Source organism: Mus caroli, unplaced genomic scaffold (genome assembly GCF_978045245.1).
Source record: "Mus caroli unplaced genomic scaffold, Mus_caroli_1 scaffold_2, whole genome shotgun sequence".
In the NCBI taxonomy this organism is placed as follows: domain Eukaryota; kingdom Metazoa; phylum Chordata; class Mammalia; order Rodentia; family Muridae; genus Mus; species Mus caroli.
In genome coordinates, this window is record NW_028227257.1 from 119,758,658 (window position 1) to 119,778,166 (window position 19,509).

General features: G+C 44.5%; 1 protein-coding gene across 7 annotated transcripts in view; it reads left to right on the forward strand.

The window, feature by feature from the left end:
* Rbms1 (RNA binding motif single stranded interacting protein 1) overlaps positions 1–19,509 on the forward strand; it is a 213,651-nt gene that overhangs the window by 88,530 nt on the left and 105,612 nt on the right. The window contains exon 1 of one of the 7 annotated variants that reach the window (XM_029470075.2): positions 5,025–5,092. The exons of the other annotated variants lie outside the window; for them this stretch is intronic. The gene's annotated coding sequence lies outside the window, so the exon portion shown is untranslated. Of the gene's footprint in view, positions 1–5,024; positions 5,093–19,509 lie in introns of those variants that run through there. 7 annotated transcript variants of the gene reach the window in all.

Genomic DNA, 19,509 nt, shown 5'->3' on the forward strand with positions numbered 1-19,509 from the left:
TGCCCGGACTGCTTTCCTGGAGTTTATCCTCTGTGGTGTTTGTATGTTTGATTTTTCAAAGATGTCATCTTTACCTTACTCAAAAATGGAAACATTTTTTTCCCTTTTGTCCTTGGGAGTCTGTAGGTGTTTTGGTGGGTGTTTGTTTTCAACTCTGTAAGGAGTGCTTGGCTCGCTCAGTTCTAATGCTTTCTGGAGTTTAAAATACATGGTAGACAAGGAGAAAGGTGTTTTCTGAGGTTAGACTAATGTTACTAGGTAAACAGGGAAACTGAATTCTGGATTAAGCTAAGGAATTAATGTAGCTGTTGGTATTTAACACTTTTTACAATGACAGAACAAATCCTGCCTTTCTTCCGATTATTAGGACCTGGAAAAGGTGGGCCTACTTTTAAGGGAATTCCAAAACAATGATATGTAAATTAGGGAAGCATATTTTGTGTTTGTTAGTTGCATATCCAATGTAATTTCTAAAATTTAACTTTAAAATATTGGGACTGAGCATAACGGTTATAGATGTAGCACTCAGGAAGCTAAGACAGGAAGGAGGATTCCAAGTTTGAGGCTAAGGCTGAGCTGCTCAGTCAGTAAATAAGTTTAACAAAGTACAGAAAAGTCAACCTGGGGAAGGAAATGTTCAAAAGGCAGCAGTGCATTGCTGCTTCTGTTGTAGAACATGCATGCCTGGCTTCCCCTCTTCGCTCTTTACATTGTCCTTCAGCCTTTCCGTCACTGGGGGTAGAGGGTACAAGGAAGGAGGAGTTCTTGGGTTATCAGTTTTCTTTTTTAAAGTGGAAACTCTTGAAATGGCAGTTATCTTTCGTTTTTCAACATTGTGGCGAAATACTAAAGAATTCCTTCATGTTGAGAATGTCCAGCAGCAGTATAGGGCTGACCTCCAGGGTGCAGACCTGCAGTCCCAGCTGCTGTGTAGGACACTCAGGGTCAGGCTGGGCAGCAGAGTAAAAAGGACCTCTTACGCACATACATACACACAACACTGTTGTTTCTCATGCAAATGCACACGCACACATGCACACACATGCACACACATGCAAATGCACACACACTCAGAAACTCATATACACACAGCACCGTTCTGCATGCACACATATACACACATGCTCATACACACAACGCTGTTGTTTCATACACACACATACACACAAACATACACACAGAGCCTTTTTCTCTTTCTCTTCCTGGGTTTCAGTTTTAAGGTGTGATTCTTGCTATTTCTGATTCTCTACCTTAAAAACAAAATCTTGTGCCACCTTTTTGGAAATTATTATTATGTGTGTGTGTGTGTGTGTGTGTAGCAACATTAGATTTCCTTTTTTGAACATACCACCTGAACTTTAAAAGAAATAAAAATTTAAGGAACTAATTTACGTGCATGAATTAGTGTAGGCGAGATGCAGCCAAATACGTGAAATTTCCTATTTTAGGTCACTGTTCTAGCTTGGTTTCTGTTGCTGTGTTAAACACTAGGACTAGAAGCAATTTGGAGGAAGAAGTTTATTTAACTTATACTTCTATGTCAATGTCTATCACTGAGGGGAGTCAGGATAGAACTCAAACTAGGAACTTTGGTTCAGGAATTGAAGCAGAGATGGTGGAAGAACACTACTTACTGGCTTACTTATTCAGCTTGGTCGCCCGTGCCTAGGGGTGACACTGCCCACAGTGGACCATATCAATCACTAATCAAGAAAAGAGCCCACAGACATGCCCACCAGCCAATCCCATGCAGGCAGTTCCTCAATTGTGGTTCCTTTCTCCAAAAGACTATAGTTAGTTTGTGTCGAGTTGACAAAACTAATCAGTATAGTTACTTTATAGAATGGCTTTTAATAGAAAGGGTGGAGAAATGCAACCGTTTTATGGACAGATAAGTGTTCCACACATTGAATTGCTGTATTACACGAGACAAATCCAAGCTGTTCCGCTTCTGTCACATTCCTCTGGTTGTAATTTATTTTGACTAGTCCTGATGGTCTTCATTGGGAACTTCCTTTGCTGCTTTTTTCAAAGTGTAGCATGGTGGGAGGTGCAACTTCCGAGAGGCGAGTTTTATGTAGAATGAAGTAGAGAGGATGTCTGTAAGCAGTAGAGGTCAGATCCGTTCAGCACTATAGAAGCACTTCCCGAGATGTAACCAAGGAGAGTCTCAGTGGCTAGGGGTCTTTGATACGTGCTGCAGCGGCTCTAAGGCTTGAGGAAGGGCGGGGGAAAATGGTTAGAGTAAGAGAAAACACAGAGTTACCGTGCTAGCTTTCTACTTCACTCCTCTGTGCTCATCCGTAGGTCGCTTGGCCATATCTTTGCAAGTACTATAATTTTGATGCTGTATGGGCTGGACAAGTATGTATCCTCATCATTTCACATTTGTCCTCTCCCTTCCTCTTCATGTCAGTCCTGTCATCCCGCACTTAGGTCCTCTGTTCTTTGGCCTCCTAGGAGGAACAGGCTATAAAGTATCATTTCCGTGGGACGGTAGCACTGCATGCCTTTATTCCCAGCACTTGGGAGGCAGAGGCAGGCGGCTCTCTTGAGTTTAAAAGGGAAAAAAAACAACAAGAACAAAAACAAAAGGCCCCACAGCATTGTGGTTTAAGACTGGTAAGTTCAACCTTTCCTATTCACCTGTTCTAGAGAGCACTTTGTATCTGTTTCCTGGTCTCAGTTTTACTGCTATCCACAAACTCAAACAAGAGTTAGGTTTTTCAGTTTCAGGGCAACTCAAAAGGGTTGTGTTAGTTTCTGGATGTGTGGTATAAGTTAAATGGTTTTCTAAATAGCCATAATAAGTCCTAGGAAGCAAAGAGCTGGTCCCGGAAGGTCCCGAGAGTGCTCAGAGCCCACCTGTTGAAATAGCTAAGGGATAGTTAGGACCCCAAAGAAAGCAATTCAGTTTTTTCGTAGGCATAGTTATACAGATGACAGACAGTACTCAAGCCCCTGAATTGGCACTTCAAATGTTACGCTTATTGACGGATGTCCTCCCACAGGTTTTGCACGGATGTGAAAGCTCTAAGACAAAGGCAGTGTTGAGGCTCCGGGATGTTGGCTGCATGGTACCTGCATTTCATTTCAAGTAGATGCTGAATTCCAGTCTAGGCTTTGAAGATGGAGGAGACAGGTTTTACTGGGGGACCAGTAAGTGGTTGAGGTTAGCAGGATGCAGGGCAGAGGTTGAAAGGCAGAGAGCTATGAGATCATGCTTATTAAAATAGACCAGAGCAGAGCCTGGGCTTAGAAGGTGCCATGATTGAAGGAGAGGTGTCAAATAGAGCCGTGCCAATGGGCTGGAGTGGCTATTAACAGACTGCTTGAGAGTAAAGGGTTTCAAGCAGAGGTCCCAAGTTTTAGTCTTGGTTAGGAGGTTGAAAAGCTAAGGTAGCTTGCTTGCTTATCAGTGGGCTAAGTGATAAGGTCAGCTCAGCTGGTCTGTTAAAGAGATTTTCTGCATTTTTTACATGTTATAATAAGGAGGGGTAGGATTGCTAAATTCTGTGGCTGACATTCTGTCCAGACACCAGGAATGCCAAGCGTCCTGTAGAGTTCACAGCAGTTTCTTGAAGGGAAATATCCAGTTTTTAATGTGTCTTTGTACTTCAAGGTAAGAACCGAAGTGGGCTGCATATATTTTTTGCTTCTGTGAGGGTTGCCTTCATGTCAGTGTGAAGGCTGCCTCACATGGGTGCATAGATTTATTCTTTTATGGTCACGTGGCATTCTCCAGTGTGGAAAACATATTCTGCAGATGTTTTTACTTAAAGTTTTTGCGTTTGTTTGTTTGTTTGGTGTGTGTGTGTGTGTGTGTGTGTGTGTGTGAGTGTGTGTGATCTACTTCCACCATGTTGGTCCCAGGGATCCAACTCAGGTAATCGGGTTTGGCAGCAAGCATCTTTTCCCATCGGGCCATCTCAGAAGCCTCAAATGTGTTTGGTTGTTGTTTGTTTGTTTGGGTCATTGTTACGTCACTGAAGACCAGGCTGACTAGAGAGCCTCCTGTTGCATTTATGAAATAAGAAAGGCCCAGAAGCTCGGTGTGGTAGTGTATGCCTTTAATCCCAATACTGGGGAGGGAGGTGGACCTCTTGTATTTGAGGACAGCCTGGTCTACAGAGAGAGTTCTAGGACATCCAGGGCTACACAGAGAAATCCCTTCTTGAAAGACAGAAACCACAAACAATCTAAAGTGCCACAGGTTAAAGCATCTCGCGGTAGCCAGCTCATCCTCACGTAAGAGAAAAAAGTCCATGAAAGGCCAGTGCGTTCGCTCTGACCATTTTAACTTGGCCCCACTGCTTGTGATCCCAAGTTTGTTCAGAAGGCCATTATAATATAGAACTGCAGCCTAGGGAGAGAAGTATTGGGAGTAAGAGAAGATATTCCAGGGAGCAGAGTGTCAAAGCGGGGGTGGGGGTGGTGGAGCATAAGTTCTAACCATCCAGGAAGGAGCAGGATGGGCCTTTGATACAGTAGGTGACAGAAATACCAGAACTCTGAAAGAATGCGGAGCCTCAGAAGCCCTTTGCAAGGAGAGCTTGTTGGCTCCAGTAAAGGATGCCCAGAGGTCATGGAAGACAAAGGCTGGTGAAAGGCAGCTGGAATTGTCTGTTGAGAGGTCACGATGTGTGTCTGTGGGTCTGAAGTTTCCACAGAACACTGTGTGCAATGGGGCAGGAGGAGTGAGCAGGAGGAAGCACATTCCAGAAGGTTTAAAGAAGAGATGAGTGAGGAGGGAGTGTCTTTTCGAAAGTCAGGCACCAGAAGAAAAAGAAAGAGTCCCCTCCCAGTTGAAGCCTGACTGTTTTAATCTGTTGGAGGTCCTTGCAAGAGCTGGTGGGGGTAGGCTTTGCTCTTAAGAGCCACTGAGGCAAGTGTTAGCCCTATTGGAAGGAGCCAGATGTGAGAATGTCAGAGCCTGCGAGGGTTAGTTGTGACACTGAGGTGTCAGTCGGGTGTTGGGTGTTTACTTCCTAGAGACCATTAGAGAGGGAACTGCAGTCTCAAGGAGTCCTGACAGGAGGCTTTAGAGTTCTTGGGAAATTGGTGAGCATCGAAACAGATGAAGAAAGAATGAGTAAGTGGGGGGAGGGCAGGGCGGTGGGGAGTAGGGAGGGGAGCTGGGAGGGCCAGCTGTCTGAGTCAGCCAGACACTGAGATCTTCAGCAGTCAGTGGGCTGGGTTCTGAGGAATGCGTTAGTGTGGTGTTTCTCATTGGTAAAGTGAGAACTGTATAAAACTTGAGCATTGATTGTTAGGCGTGCTGGAGGAGGTAGATAACTCAGGGAGGCCAGACATGTTCAGAATAAGGAGCCTGGCAGCTAGCTCCCTTCAGATGCAAAGAAAAGTCTGGGGAGTGAAAAAAAGAAAAAAAGAAAACTGCCATTTCAGTAACATAGTTTTTAAAATAAAATATGTTTTGACTATATTCTTTCCCTCTCCCCAACTCCTCGTAGATCCTCCCCACCTAACTTCAAAACAAGGAAAACAAAACAGTAAAATTAAAACCAATTAAAAAGAAGAAAACAAGACAAAAATACTAAAACACAACAAAAGAGGCACACTAAAAAACAGACACGAGCCTGAGGAGCCCTTTCATGTTGACCAAGTGCTGCTGGCCATGGGGCCTGCCCTGAAGTATGGTTGACAAGCAGGGTCAAAACTGACAGTGTAGTAATAGTAAGACCATCACACCCTAGGTCTCCAGCGTGGGAATCGTGGTACAAACCCTGATCTTGCCTGGTGGCCTTGTTGGAGTAGATGAAAGAACAGCACTGTCTTCCTTGTACAGGCAGAGGACGTGGGTGGCCTCTACTATCCTGTTGCTTCTGTTATAGTAGTTTTAGAATGAATCAAGTTGTGTTATATTTTCCCCGTTTTTAAAGTGAAACAGGATCTGAGTTTGTAGCCCAGGGTGATCCTATTTTTCCCTCCCAGCCTCCCAAGTCCCGGAGTTCTAGGCCTACACCATCATACACAGCACCCAGTCTTGTTTCATAGAGAATGCAGCCAACCATGAACCACAAACTGAGTATTGTGGGTTTTTTTTTTTAACCTGACCCTTTATTTCAGTTTAAGAAATTTCACTGACACTGTTCAAAAGCATCCCAAGTTGCTTTGAAAGACAAGATGTGGAGATAGTTGTGGCTTTCAACAAACTCATTAGTTGTATGGTTGTGAGGACATTTCTTAACGTTTCTTAGGTCTTCCTTTTCTCAACACAAAAATTCATGAGAATGGCTACTTGACATTCTTGAGGTGGAAGGTGGACTCACGTGTGCCATCTGACACGGCTGCTCTCGCTTGTCCCTGCTTCCCTTGTGAGGTGTCCCCTCACAAGTCAGTTTATGTAAACGCGTGTGGAGGCTGTGTAATCCTAACAGTGGAAGGAATTGTCATCATTCCGATCATTGACAGAAAATGTGGTGAGGAAAGGCTAAAACCATTCAGCCCTCACTGGAGAATGCATACACCGGTGTTGTGCCGGCACTGCCCAGCCCTGTGAACAGTGCAGAGATGCTGAGGGAGCTTGAGTGGATGCTCCACAATTAGGTGTTTTGATATTTGGTTTTAAGCTCCTGAACTTTGTTATTTAAAGCTGCTTCCCAGTTGTGTTCACTGAGATTTTCTGCTTCTATTAAATGTTGAAAGTGTTCCAGGAATTAAGATACTCAGTGTTGAGAAAGTTGGCGGTATCACGCACTGCTTAGTGTAGCTGAGGAGAAGTTTTTGAACTTCTGCAAGTGAAAATATTTATCCAGTTGTGTATGTATTTCATTCATGTTCTGGAATTACTTGATCATGGGACGCCTTAGTCCTACGTTATTAACAGTATGTTTGAAACCGTTTAAGCAACACTAGCTTTAAAGGAACCTTTACATTTGGCGCTGGAAGGGGTTGAAGAGATTATCTGGCCATGTGTCTGGTTTAATTTCTCCCAAAAGAGCTAACATCCAAAGCCATCCAGGAACGGTGAGGTCTCCCAGCTTGGGAAGCTTAGCTTTTTGACCCAGCCGTGTGAGATCCAGTTTTTTTTACCATTTTAGTTTCCACTTATGCCACACCCTTGCACCACAGCCATCATAATGAACATTAGTAAAGACTGTATTTTTTAACTAATGGTTGAGGGATCTTCAGAATTACTTTCATGAAAAGTGTTTGAAAGCCTCTCTGTGACCGGAGTGGTCCTGTGGTGGGCATGTGTTGAGTGAAGCCACTGTCAGTCAGCTTTCATTTCTCTTTTTGCTTTTAATTTCTTTTCTCTTAAGGCCGGTTTCCCCATCTCTTCTATTACTACTTTTTCAAGCATCTACCAAATCAGGATAACTGTGACTGGGAAAGCAACCCAGTTTAAAGTACCAGTGACCTGGAAAACCCACACACAATTATTAATGAATATTCTTTTGTTCTCAGGATTAGTTTCGTCTTTTCCATTTAATTGGCTGTGGGTAGGCACATCTGCCTGATGTTAGCCTCTTCCTGCTTTACTCTAGCAGGCAGGGTTTGCTGTGTGGTTTCTGGGCACAAGTTCCTGTGTAGGGGAGAACTTTGCAATGCCCCTGTGCCAAGAGCCCACCAGGGATGCCAGTCATGTGCTCTGAGGGGCTACTCCCTTGCGTTGTTATCAGAGATACTGCAGACACCAACTGCTCACGTGTAGTATTTGTTTTTAAGTGTATTATCCGTGCTCATAGCTGACTACTCTATAGAGTAACAGTGTAATGCCAGGCACTGCTCATGCACACCTGTAACTAGCACTAGGAAGTCAGATGCAGGAGGACTCCTGAGTTGTGGGTAGCCATAGATGCCTAAGCAAGACTCAGCCTCAGAAACCATCAGATCACAGCGATGTAGAAAACCTAGAGAGTCTTGAGAGAAATTTAAGGGAGAGTGTGTTTCAGATTCTGAAAGGTCCTGATCATTGTCTTTTAGTTAAATCTATGAAGTAAGATAGGAAACAGTACCCAGCGGGGTCGGGATTATTGATGGTCAAGAGGGATAATCAGTAGAGGCTTACTGTGGTATTATTGGTGCATTTCATGGTTTATCTCATGCTGGGCTGACAAGAGTGTAAGCTTTGTAGCTCTCAGTCTCAGCCACAGTTGTCTGGTACCAGCTTGACAACTTGGAAGCAGTTGTGGATGATCTAGGGGTGGCTGATGTAAAACTTACATACAAAAGCCAGCGTGAGCCGTGTTGATTCTATGTACCACAGTCTGCCTACTCTTCATGGGTGGATCCGTCTTTGTGGAATCTTTTACCTAGCGTGTACAAAAGGAGTAGAAAGAAAGTGAAGCCAAAGCAGACAGCAAGGATCCCTGCGAGCGAGCAAGCACAGTCAGTGTAAGATAAACAGCAAGTGAAACCATAGGAAGGTGGGTGTGATTCATAGCTTGCTCAGAAGGTTTTGAATTTAGGGTTCAATCTTAGATAACTTTGGTTATACATGGGGAAGCATTCTTGTGTTTATGTCATCCATGGTGTGTGTGAGCATTCTCTTTCTCTCCCTTCTCCGTGTGTGTGTGTGTGTCCATGCGCATGTGCATGTATGTGTGGCTGTGCATATAGAAGCCAGAAGTTCATGTCATGTGTCCTCTTTCAACCTCTGTCTTATTTTTGAGATAGATCCCCAGTGAACTTGGAGCTCACTGATGTGGTCAGACTACCCGGGATCTCCCCATCTTCCTCCTCCTGACTTACTTTGTTGAGTGTAGGTGTTAGGATGTGGACTTAGGTCCTCATGTTCCTGTAGCAAATGCTTGACAAACAGCCATCTTGTCAGCCTGACTTTGGTCACTTTTTTTTTTTTTTTTCTTACTTGGTCATAATACTGAAATGGTGGGAACATTGTAAAACACAAAAGGCTACTTGGAGCAAAACATTTTCTTCGAATGTGTTTTTAGTGACATAGCTGTTTTACTGGTATAGAAACAAATAGCAGGGAAACACCGTGCAGTAGTGGGCTGGGCCACTGTGAGGCGTGTCATCTACTAGGCTCATTTCAGCCTAGTAGATGCTTCCGCCCTGTTCTGAGGCTAGACAGATCAGGGCACTGGCAGAGCCATGCTTCCTCTCAGGAGCCCAGAGTGCTGGAGCAGGCTTTCCCCTTGCTTTTTGCTCTTGCCTAACATTGTCATTGAAACTCTTACTCTCACGGTGTCTCCCTGTGCCCAGAGTTTCTCCTCTGTTCATCTATAACAGTCATGGTGTTTGGGTCCCTGCGTTTAGACATTTGACTATAAAGAAGGTCACATTCCAGGATACGGAGGTGGAGGGGACAGTGTCAGAATTCTAGGCTGCCTTAGGGGGTTACATTTCATCGCTAACAGCATTCATTTATTTGAGGCAGAACTCCTCAGTTGGGCCTTAATGGCATCCATAGTCATAAGAGCTTCAATAATGGAAGTATTTATATTGGTGACACACTGTCCGTAGTTGTAAGGACATTTTCTCTTTTGTGGCTGAATTTTAACTTGGAGGTTAGAAGATTCTTCTTCATTCAGAGCTCAAACATACAAATGATTCTAGAAGCATCTTCCAACTGTAGTCTTCAAGGAGCTTCAGAACTCCTGCTCTGCTTCAGCCAAGCCCATTCCCATCCTTCTGGCCTGAAGCTTCTCCCAGCTTCTAGAAGTCTCTTTTTTCCCCTGCTCTCTCCTAGGCCTTTGTTAGACCATTACAAATGGCAGCAGAACTCTGTCTTCCCACCTTCAGGTCCCCTCCCTCTTGTCTCTTAAGTTCTACCTGAAACTTGTGTTAGAGCTGAGCCCTCCTGATGTGGTTTTCATCCACCACACCTGAGTGGTAGTGTGGGCAGAGTGGAAAAACCCAGGCATTCACTGTCTTTATCTGCAAAGGGGATTCCTGGGCCCCCGCGTTGGAGAAGTCAGGTTGTTTGTGGGGAGTGGAAATGACTCCTACCATTATTAGGGAAGATTGTTGGAAGAGATTCTTGCCCATTTGTAATTTTCATTTGAAAGTTACTGTGTTAGAATGTAAAGAGGAGTTACAATGTAACTTTTTGCATACTTAAACAGGAACTTATGTGTCTGCTTCATTAACAAACAGGTGTTTCACTTTTGTTAGCCTTCACTTAAAAAAATTTTTTTTTCCTGATTGGTTAATAGAGAACAAATCTCAGATGGCACTAATTTGTAAGGAAATCAGCTAAATTCGTCCTTTCTTTGTACAAAGGGTTCTTTCTTGTGTGTTATGATTGCTTGAATTGTTCCTTCACCCTTTGATTGGCTGTGTGTCTTTTTACAAGTCAGATTGCTAAATGTATGTGCGCTGTGGAGTCTCTTCCTATGGAGCATTGGGGTTGTGTGCTTTGTGCATATTTGAAGGGCACAATATTTGCTGATTCTATTCAGTTTCTTTCAATTTTTTTTTTTCTTTACTGTATTTAAAACAGGAATTTAGTCAGGCCCAGTTTTCAAAAACCACACCCAACATGTGAAGTTAGGCATGCTTAGTAGCCACTGTCTGAGCAAGCTTCTGTCTGTCCCTGTTTGGCAGCGCTAAGTGTCAGGAAATACACCTTAGGTGCTCTGCACTTTCTGCCCCAAATGAGGTCACTGGATTTTTCAAGGGAGCCGGTTTTGTTTGTTTTGACCTAGGGAAGCACGTAGAGTTGTAACCTAGAGAATTGAACATTGAACTCGTGGTATGCCAGTTCGAGGGAAGCTGTGAAACCTCTCAGGTCTGAACGATGTCAGAGCAAGGAAACAGAAAATGCTCAGCTCAGCTTGGCTCAGGATATGGAGGGTGTGTCCTGAGAGGGTGAAGTTTTAGGACAGGAGAAGCCTTTTCCTGTTGTCTCTCAAGTGTCATCTGAAGAGAGTCAGGAAGCAGAGTCTGTGGGGAATTAGGGACAGTGGTAGCTGCTTTGTAAAGGACATAGACACAGAGCCCAGAGTACCCCAAGTATGCAAATGCATCTTAGGGACCGTGGGCAGGACCAGGCTTAACACCAGGACCTCTGAATTTTAGGGGCAGTCTGCTCTCTTCTCTTTTGCTATTTCTTAAGTGTGGCTGGTCATAATCAAAATCTCAAACATGAAAACGATTGTCTCCATATTATGCATTCCCAACATGATGGGGACATGCAGGGTTCTGTGGGTGATTTAGAAACCTGTAGAAATCTGAGGAGCTCCTCATAGGGCTTCCTGTGTCTTCTCAGTGGTGGAAAATGCACTGTCTCACACCAGTAATCTATAAGCCTAGAGGTAACACTGACAGGAAACATACATGTGTGGTGGAGAATGACAGGTTCCTGAGCAAGTGAGTCAGAACTGACTCTAAAGAAAAACAGGGACTCTTCACTTAAAGCTGATGTAAGAAAGTTCCTTGGAACCCTCATTAGCCTGAGCCCTGGCAGAGCTAAACTCATCTCCTAGAGACCTGCGAGTGTGTGTCTGCAGGAAAGGGCTTCGGGTGAGTCTGCATAGGTGCTGAGTCAGCAGAAGCTTCAGGGCCACTGTGATTCCAGGACCCAGCTGAAACTCAGAGACCCAGGATGGGGAATGACTTCTGTTTCCTTGTTTTCTTTCTTGACACCTTATTTTGCCCTGTACATTTTTATGTAACTCCCTAGTGTGTGTGTGTGTGTGTGTGTGTGTGTGTGTGTGTGTATTGGGATCCAGGAGTCTTGTGGGAAAGTTAGAGCAAGAAGCAGAGATTCCAAAGCATCGCAGAGACCATGTACAGGGATGGCAATGAATTGGCATTTTCCTCCTGGGCTGCCCTTTCTCCTCATCCTCTATGCAGTCACCCTAGGCAGGGCTGCTTCTTTGGCAGCAGATACAGTGCAGCTTCACTCCACTATCAACAGGCAGGTTGGCAGTCTAGGCAAGAGGCCAGGAGGCCATGGTGTACAGCTCCTCTCACCATCCCCAGACATTCAGCATCTGTTCACCTAACTTTAAAAGTAAATGCATTACTGAGTATTTTAGGGGGAAAATTAGTGATTCAAAGCTTTTACTAACCTGTAAAGGCTTACCTAGAACTTACTCGCCCCTCTTATTTTTTCTCCTTTTTCATTTTAATGGAGTTTTAGGACGGGTGGCGCCATCTTAAGTTCTTACCCTTCTTGCCAGCAAAGGTCGATCACACAATACACTGGGTAGAGGGAAAATATCCTTAGTGGTAGTGGAAGATGTAAATTTCTGGCCTTCTGTACTACCCGCCTTCAAGCTTGAGAAGAGCACAGACAGAGCAACCCTAGTGGAGCACGTGCCCGTGTCTAATACCCCTCCACCCATGCTAGTCTCCACTTCAGGTATTAGAAGGTATGTGCTGGAATTCCAGGATTTCAGAGAGGCTCTAGCCAATGCATGTGTACTTAGGACTTACAGGTCATTGGACTAACCAATGAGAAGGTCCAGGCAGTCTAATGGTTTTGAGGATAGCCTTTCCTAAGGAGCCACGTCCCATCCCACCCCCACCCTCACCTGCCTCTTATATTTTACCACTTGAACTCAGTGTGATTTGTTCCACTCTGTTTTTAATGTGCTTGTGCAAAAGAGCTTGAGAGTAGGAGGTGGGAGACTGGACCAGCACTGTGTATAGGTCAGTTTTAAGATTAGAACTGGCTGTGGCATATTTAGAGAGAGGCCTGGGAAAGATGGGCTTGGCACAGCCTATACTGGCAGAGCACTTCCTACTAGCTTGACATCTTCCTGAGGCTCTGTTGTCTGTACTTACACAATGTCTTGATGGACCTTGAGTTGGAATGGAATCAGTGACCCAGTCTTCATGTTACACACATCAAGACTAAGAGAAAAGTGAGTTTGCCAAGGGCAAACAGAGCGTGGTCACGGTGACCTCTGAACTCCAGCAGTCTGCTTCCAGAGTCCGCCCCATGGCAGGATTGCTCTACTTCCTTCAAGGTCATCCTCTAGGTTTTGAGGAGCACCACTGTAAAATGATAGTTCTCATCACAGAATAACATGGGGTTGAAGGCAGAGTCTAGACTTGCTCTATAGCAATACTTCTGAAATAAGTGGAAGCATTTGCTATCTTCTAATGACAATCTTCTTTATTTTTCCTGGTGTGTGACAAAATTTTCCTAGGTAGACACAACACATGCATCTAGCCACCCCCACATAGGAACCCACAACAAATCAAAGTCTGAATATGAACAAAGTCCAATTGAGTTTTATTAGGTTTCCTTAAAGGAGTAAGGATGAGGGGTTAGGTTACTCATTGGGGTGCCAACATTACCAAGAACCACCCCACCCCAACCCCCCACCCCCAGCATGTGAGAGCTTATAAAGTGGGGGAACCTCAAACACATCCCACAGTTTGCAGGCAGCTCCACAAGTTGGTCAAGGTCCTCTCCAAGTGGCTGTGGTCTACACCTTGCCCAGACAGCTCAGCTGATTTCTGCTGCTTCTGAACAGGACAGTTGGCCTGATCTTTGCTGCTTGGTTCAGCTGGAAGTCTTCTTTTGTAGTTTAAGCTCAGCTTTTGATGTTTAAAAGGCCAGGAGGGATCTATGAATCTGGTCAGTTTCAGGGACTTCCTGAAGCTATTTCAAATGGTTTACCTACTGAAAGACCATCTCTGCAGGATGGATTGTTTCAACCTTGGAGTTACCTGTTACCTAACGCTCCACCCCTTCCTCCTGTTCTTACATTCTTTTGCCCCCTGTTCTTACATTCTTTTGCCCCCTTTATCCACAGTGATCCCTGAGCCATGATATCTAATAGCTGTAGTTGTCTACATGTGTTGAAGGGTTTGGCCACTGTAATGCAGGCCACTGTGCCACAAGTTTTCTAGACACTTGCTCTCCAGAGCAGCACTAGTGGTTAGGAGTCGAGGCTGACAGCAATGGATATTTCTGGGCATAAACCACACATTTAGAAGGCAGTTAGATACCACATTTGTCTAGTAAAATAATAGAAGTTGCTTCCCCATTGGGACGCATGACCTTCCTAGCATGATTTTTGTTTGTTTGTTTGGTAGGTTGGTTTTGTTTGTTTGTTTCCTAGCTTAACAGTACTGACTTCCTCTGGTGGAGCAGGCCTTAAATTCAGTTAGAAAGCTGTTGGTCTTATCCACAATAGGCAAGCCATTATTGGACAAGCAGGCATATCCCACCTAGGATGTCAGTACTGAGTCACACAGGGTCCATAGCCAAGCAGGGATTGTCAGGGAGAGTTCAGCAGCAGCCTGCTGTGGTCCCTTCCAGCACTATAAAAGCCAGCGGGGTGAAACTTTCCAGTTAAATCCTAGCTTAATTTGTCTATGTCCTGTAGTCAAAGCATGTGGTGTGCTCAGCTATAGGGCCTTCCTGTCTAGTTCTGCCATACAACCAAGAGTAGTAGCAGTGGCCTTTATGAGTTTCCTCAGGCTTCCCTGGCTCTCACAGGAAGGTGGGGATTTCATTCAGTAACCTTATAGCTTCTGGGAGTGTCCGTTTTCTGCCCATTAGGGAACCTTTGGGATCACCCCCACCCCCACCCCCACCCCACCCCCGTTTCAGTTAACCCAGCCCCAGCGGGGCTGTAAGATACATGGAAATAGCATTACACCTGCTTGTCTCTTCAGCGGCTTTACAAATCTGCAAAATGCTCAAAGGTTAGCATTGTATGTATCATCTGTATAACAAAACCTTTCCCGTGGATAAGTAGGCCAGGCAGCATCCAGAACCACCATTCCAGGTTAGAGGTTACATAGATAACCGTGGTGAAATACTCTACAAGTCCATTGTTACCTGGCCTCAGCCAAGTATCAGGTGATTCCTAACGTTCACAGCTAAGAAGATGCTGAAGTGGACATCAGCAAGGTCTACAGCCTGGACATGCTCCATGCATTTAGATCAGACGCTTTCTCCATAGATTAAGATGCAGTACAAAGCATGGGTGGGAGACACTAAGTTAATTAGCTCGCTGTAATCCTCAGTCATTCTCTCTCTGAGCCCTTCATTGTGCTTCCATATCTTACAGCTCTTCCTCAGAGTCTCCCTCCATACTTGACTAACTCAGTGGGCCTGACTTAGTCTGCTCAGACCCTATGGTTAAAGCAGTAGATGACTCTTGATATACCTTCTGGCTCCCTGGATCAGCCAGGTCCTGGGTTTGCTAAGGCCTCCCCATTCACCATACTTGGCTGTTGGGGAGTTTCTGTGTGGGCAAACCATTTCCACCCCCTAGCGTTTTTTTGCTGGAGGGATGTATACCATTCTCAGTATGAGTGATAATTACTCAACCTTGGAACAGGCTGATCATCTTCATCTGTATTGTTCTATTGAAGATTCCCTCTGAGAACTCCTCCTCGGGCTTTTAAGCCCCTCAGCAGCTCCTTAGCACACAGTGGCTTTCCATCAATTTTTCCCTTGGAAGTCCATCTTGCTACAGATCTTTGTATTTGAGGAATTTGGATAGACTCTTCCTTGGTTTTACCTTTATCTCCTTTACCTCGTTCTTTTACTTTATGGGCACTCTGTACATGCTGGTCTAAGCCCCCTAGACCTGCCAAAGCTTTCCTACTTTATACATATTTTTGCCCCACAGAGGGCTCAGCAAAGCCAAGAAGCTTCCGTAACAGCCTGGAGATCCCTGCTACATCAACCTTTTAACTCCTCTGTGAACGTAGTTCTATCAACTCAGAACTGGAGTTCAAACACGGCTCCTCCATATTCCTGGTTCCCTCAATAGCACCTGCCCCTCCTTTATGGTTTTCCATTCCTGGACATTATAGGGACTTCAGATGGACATGATAAAGTGTTCCCAATGGCTATGCCAGTCCATCAAGGACTGACTTCCCTCAAACTGCCTGGGGTTATGTGGGCTTTGCCTTAAGGAAGGAGGGGTAGATAATATTACTCAGTTTTCCTGCCTCCACAGAAGTCAGGTTGATCCCCATCTGCTCCCATGCCCCGCAGCCTCACAAGCCAGGCTGAGACATGCTCTTTCTTTGCCTGTTTGTCTTCCATAATTTAAGCATTTGGATCTGAGTACCCCTCATCACCCCAGTTCCTTGCATTGGACCATGTTAATGTCCCTATCTGTATGCTGGACCACAGACTTGTCCTCTTTTTTCTAATGGTTGGACTTGAGGGGTAACTTTTTACCCTTTACCGTAGCGTGCCCATCCTCTTGTTTATCTAATTTACTTGCCTCCTCAGAGGCTAAAACAGGAGACACTGCCACATATTCCTTTCTTGTTGCAGTTACTTTTCTCTGATATGATAAAAGTTCAGAATATGAACAAGTTCCTGCTTGGCCACTATCTAAGTCTCAGGTGCATTTCTAACTGTACACAACAGGCCAGGCAGCCTCCGCTGCCATTTGCTGACAGTCACGATCCTTGTGTGCTAAAGGATCTTAAGGACTTCCCCATAACCTTTAACTGTTTTCAGGGCATCTCCATATTCACAGGGTGGACCCCACTCATCAAGCAGACATACCACCCCATACCACAGAGATGAAGTCTGATGCCATCCTGGGATTGCTCCCTCAGACACTCCCAATCCTGATGGCTCACCCTTATTGGATATTTTAGTGCCATAGCAAGGTCCACGCAGCTCCTGACACACCACAAAGGCAACCAACACACAGCAGGAAAAGACAACTCTGGAATTTCCTGGTTGGATGACTCCTGCTCAGCATCCCCCCCACCCCCACCCCCACCCCCACCTCCAGGCTCCTCAATCTCAGTTGTGCTCCTTGTTCCCTGTAGCCAGGACTGTTCACAAACTCCTTTCCAACTCACCTTTGATTCCATCATGACCTTGTTTGAGTGAGTAGACATGGGTGTTGCATCTCCACAGGAAAAGTTGGGTCACACACTAATTGTCCTGTGGCTGGGAGGTCATAGGTCCCAATGGGGAAGCAACTTCTACTATTTTACAGTGTTTCTATCAAATTGCCTTCTAAACATGTGCTTTTAACATCCAGAGATAGCCATAGTTCTCAGCCTTAACTCATAACCACTGCTAGTGCTCTGGAGAACAAGTAACTGTAGCTATGACACAGTAGTCTACTTCTTAGCCATAGGTGGGCATCTATAGTCACCCCCCTCCAAGGCTCAGGATCATTGTGGAAAAGGAGAAAAGATTCTAAGAGCAGGGGGAAGAGGTGGCGTGTTGCATAATAGTTTCCTTCAAGATTGAGACATTCCATCCTGCAGGGAAGCTCTTGAAGCAGGAAGGTAAACAGCTCAAAATAGCTTCAGGAAGTCCCTGAAACTGACTAGATTCACTAAGCCCTTTCCTGCCAAAGTAAACAATAAGAGCCAAGAGTGACCCTAAGACAATGGGAAATCAAGCTGTAAAAAGTCTCTCAGACAAGCAAAGCTTCTATGAAGACTCTCTAAGACTAGAGCAGCAGCCTGGAAGAAGACAGAAGTAGAGAAGCTACCTGGAAAACTTTTCAAACCAACTGAGGCACTTGGAAAGGACACTCTACAACCTTTTGAGCTGCATGCAGGGTCTGTTCTATGCTCCAGGTTCACAGTTTTGTGAGCTGTCACCCATGCTGAGGTGGACCTTAGTAAAATACAGCTGTCTCTGAGTTATTTTGGTGCCTGTAAGCAATCCTTTACCCATATTCCTGTAAGTCTAACCCAAATAAAACTCTAAATTAGTTGAGCAGCTTGGACTTTGGTGGTATCCATGCTTTGGTCTGTTGTGGGCTCTTGTCTGGGTTGAGTAGACATGTCTTGTGTCTCCACAGGAAAAGTCTTGTCACACATCACCTCTCTCCACAGTGTCCATGCCATAGGTACAAGTTCAGCTTGGCTAAGGGGATAGTTAAGATGATACGTATTCTATGAAGGATCTGAATGTGGCTATAGAATTGATTGATTGATGTGGCTATAGAATTGATTGGTAGGAAAGCTTATGTAAAATAGCTCTCAGTACAAATCCTATAACTCACTGCCTGGTGTTTTAAAAAAATGCTGGGGAAGCCAGAATAGCCCCTTAGAGAAACTACTACAGTGGTTTGAATAATACCCCCCATAAAATTCATTGAACTAGAGCCTTAGAATGTGACTTTATTTGAAACAAGGTCACTGTAGGGATCTTGAGATAAAATCTGACTGGCTTTAAGTTGGGAACAGGTGTGGTTTGAATGGGAAATGTCTCTCATCGACTCAAGTGTTTGAATATTTGCACTGTTTGGGAAGTTCTCAGAAATGGAAAGAAATGGGTCTTTTCTGAAGGAACAATGTCTCTAGAGGCAGGCTTTATGGGTTCTCCCGCAGCTTTGGAACTGTAAACCAGTCTAAACTCGTTCTCCGTAGGTTGCTCATGTCAAGTTATTATATCAGAACAACAGAAACAACTAAGGCAAGCAAAACCCAAAAAGCCAACCCCAGATACCTCCACAAAACCTCTTTATCTCCTACTTAGCTAAGGTTAAAACCAATTATAAAGTTTTGGAGTGATGGTGTCATTTTTAAGTTGAAAGTCTAATAGAGTGAATCCTGACTGGTCTGAACACAAGCCTATCTGAGTAGATGTGGCCATCTCCAAAGGCCAGAGGAGCCCAGAGTGACTGTATCCTCTGGAGGGCTTATCGAGATTCTGATTAATGTGTGCAGAGGAGACAGGCCCTACACAACCTGTGTATCTAAAAGCTGGAAGATTAGGAATGTTAGGACTCAGGGTTTTTTGTGTTTGTAGGGTTTTTTTTTTTTCCTTTCTGAATTATTAGTCACATGGAGGTGAGAAATTGCTCAGATATGCTCCAGTCTGCAGAGGACATAGAAAATTCTCCAGTGACAGAAAAGATTCCGTTTCAACCAGGAAAGTGACACAGTTTATATATTTCTCCCCAGATGTCAGACTTCTTCCCAAAGTATTTAGTCTTCCTCACCATCTAGCACCACCATCTTTATGTGCTGGGGCTATTAAGCATTCAACATTAGCATTGAGTTTGTAAGTTAATGGCTCCAAATGTGCTAGTCCATGGCTGTGGCTCTGCGACAGACTCTGGGTAATAGGGACCGAGGACTACTAGGCGTGACCTCTGGTCCTCAAGGGGTTTATAGGATAGTATAGGATAGAATTGTTCTTTCATCCAAAGCTGATAATCTTTTGTTGAGATAAATATCATACTTTGGGAGCATTAGAAAGCAATGTGTCCCTTGAATGTCTCTTAGCTGTAACCCTTTCCTCCTGGCGGTGCTGTTTGGGATGCAGGAAGGAACGACATACCTTTCAGTTTCACATCTGACAACCCGTTTCTTGAGCCAAGACTTTGGGTTATGTTTATTTGGGAAGGCTTTAATAGCGGTTGTTAGGAATGCTGTTTATAGCAAAGATGAGTTTCTACAAATGTGCTGGTCCATGATTTTCACTTGACCTCTGTTAAGCTCTGCAACAGACTTTGGGCAATAGGGACTTTATGTGGTGATCTATGTGGTAAAATAGTATTATATATCAAGTAAGGCCCCAATCCAGTGAAACAAAGTGTCACCCTCCCTTCGATTTCTCTACTGAATAGCTACTGGGTAGGTCACCACAATGCTTTGTTTCATAAG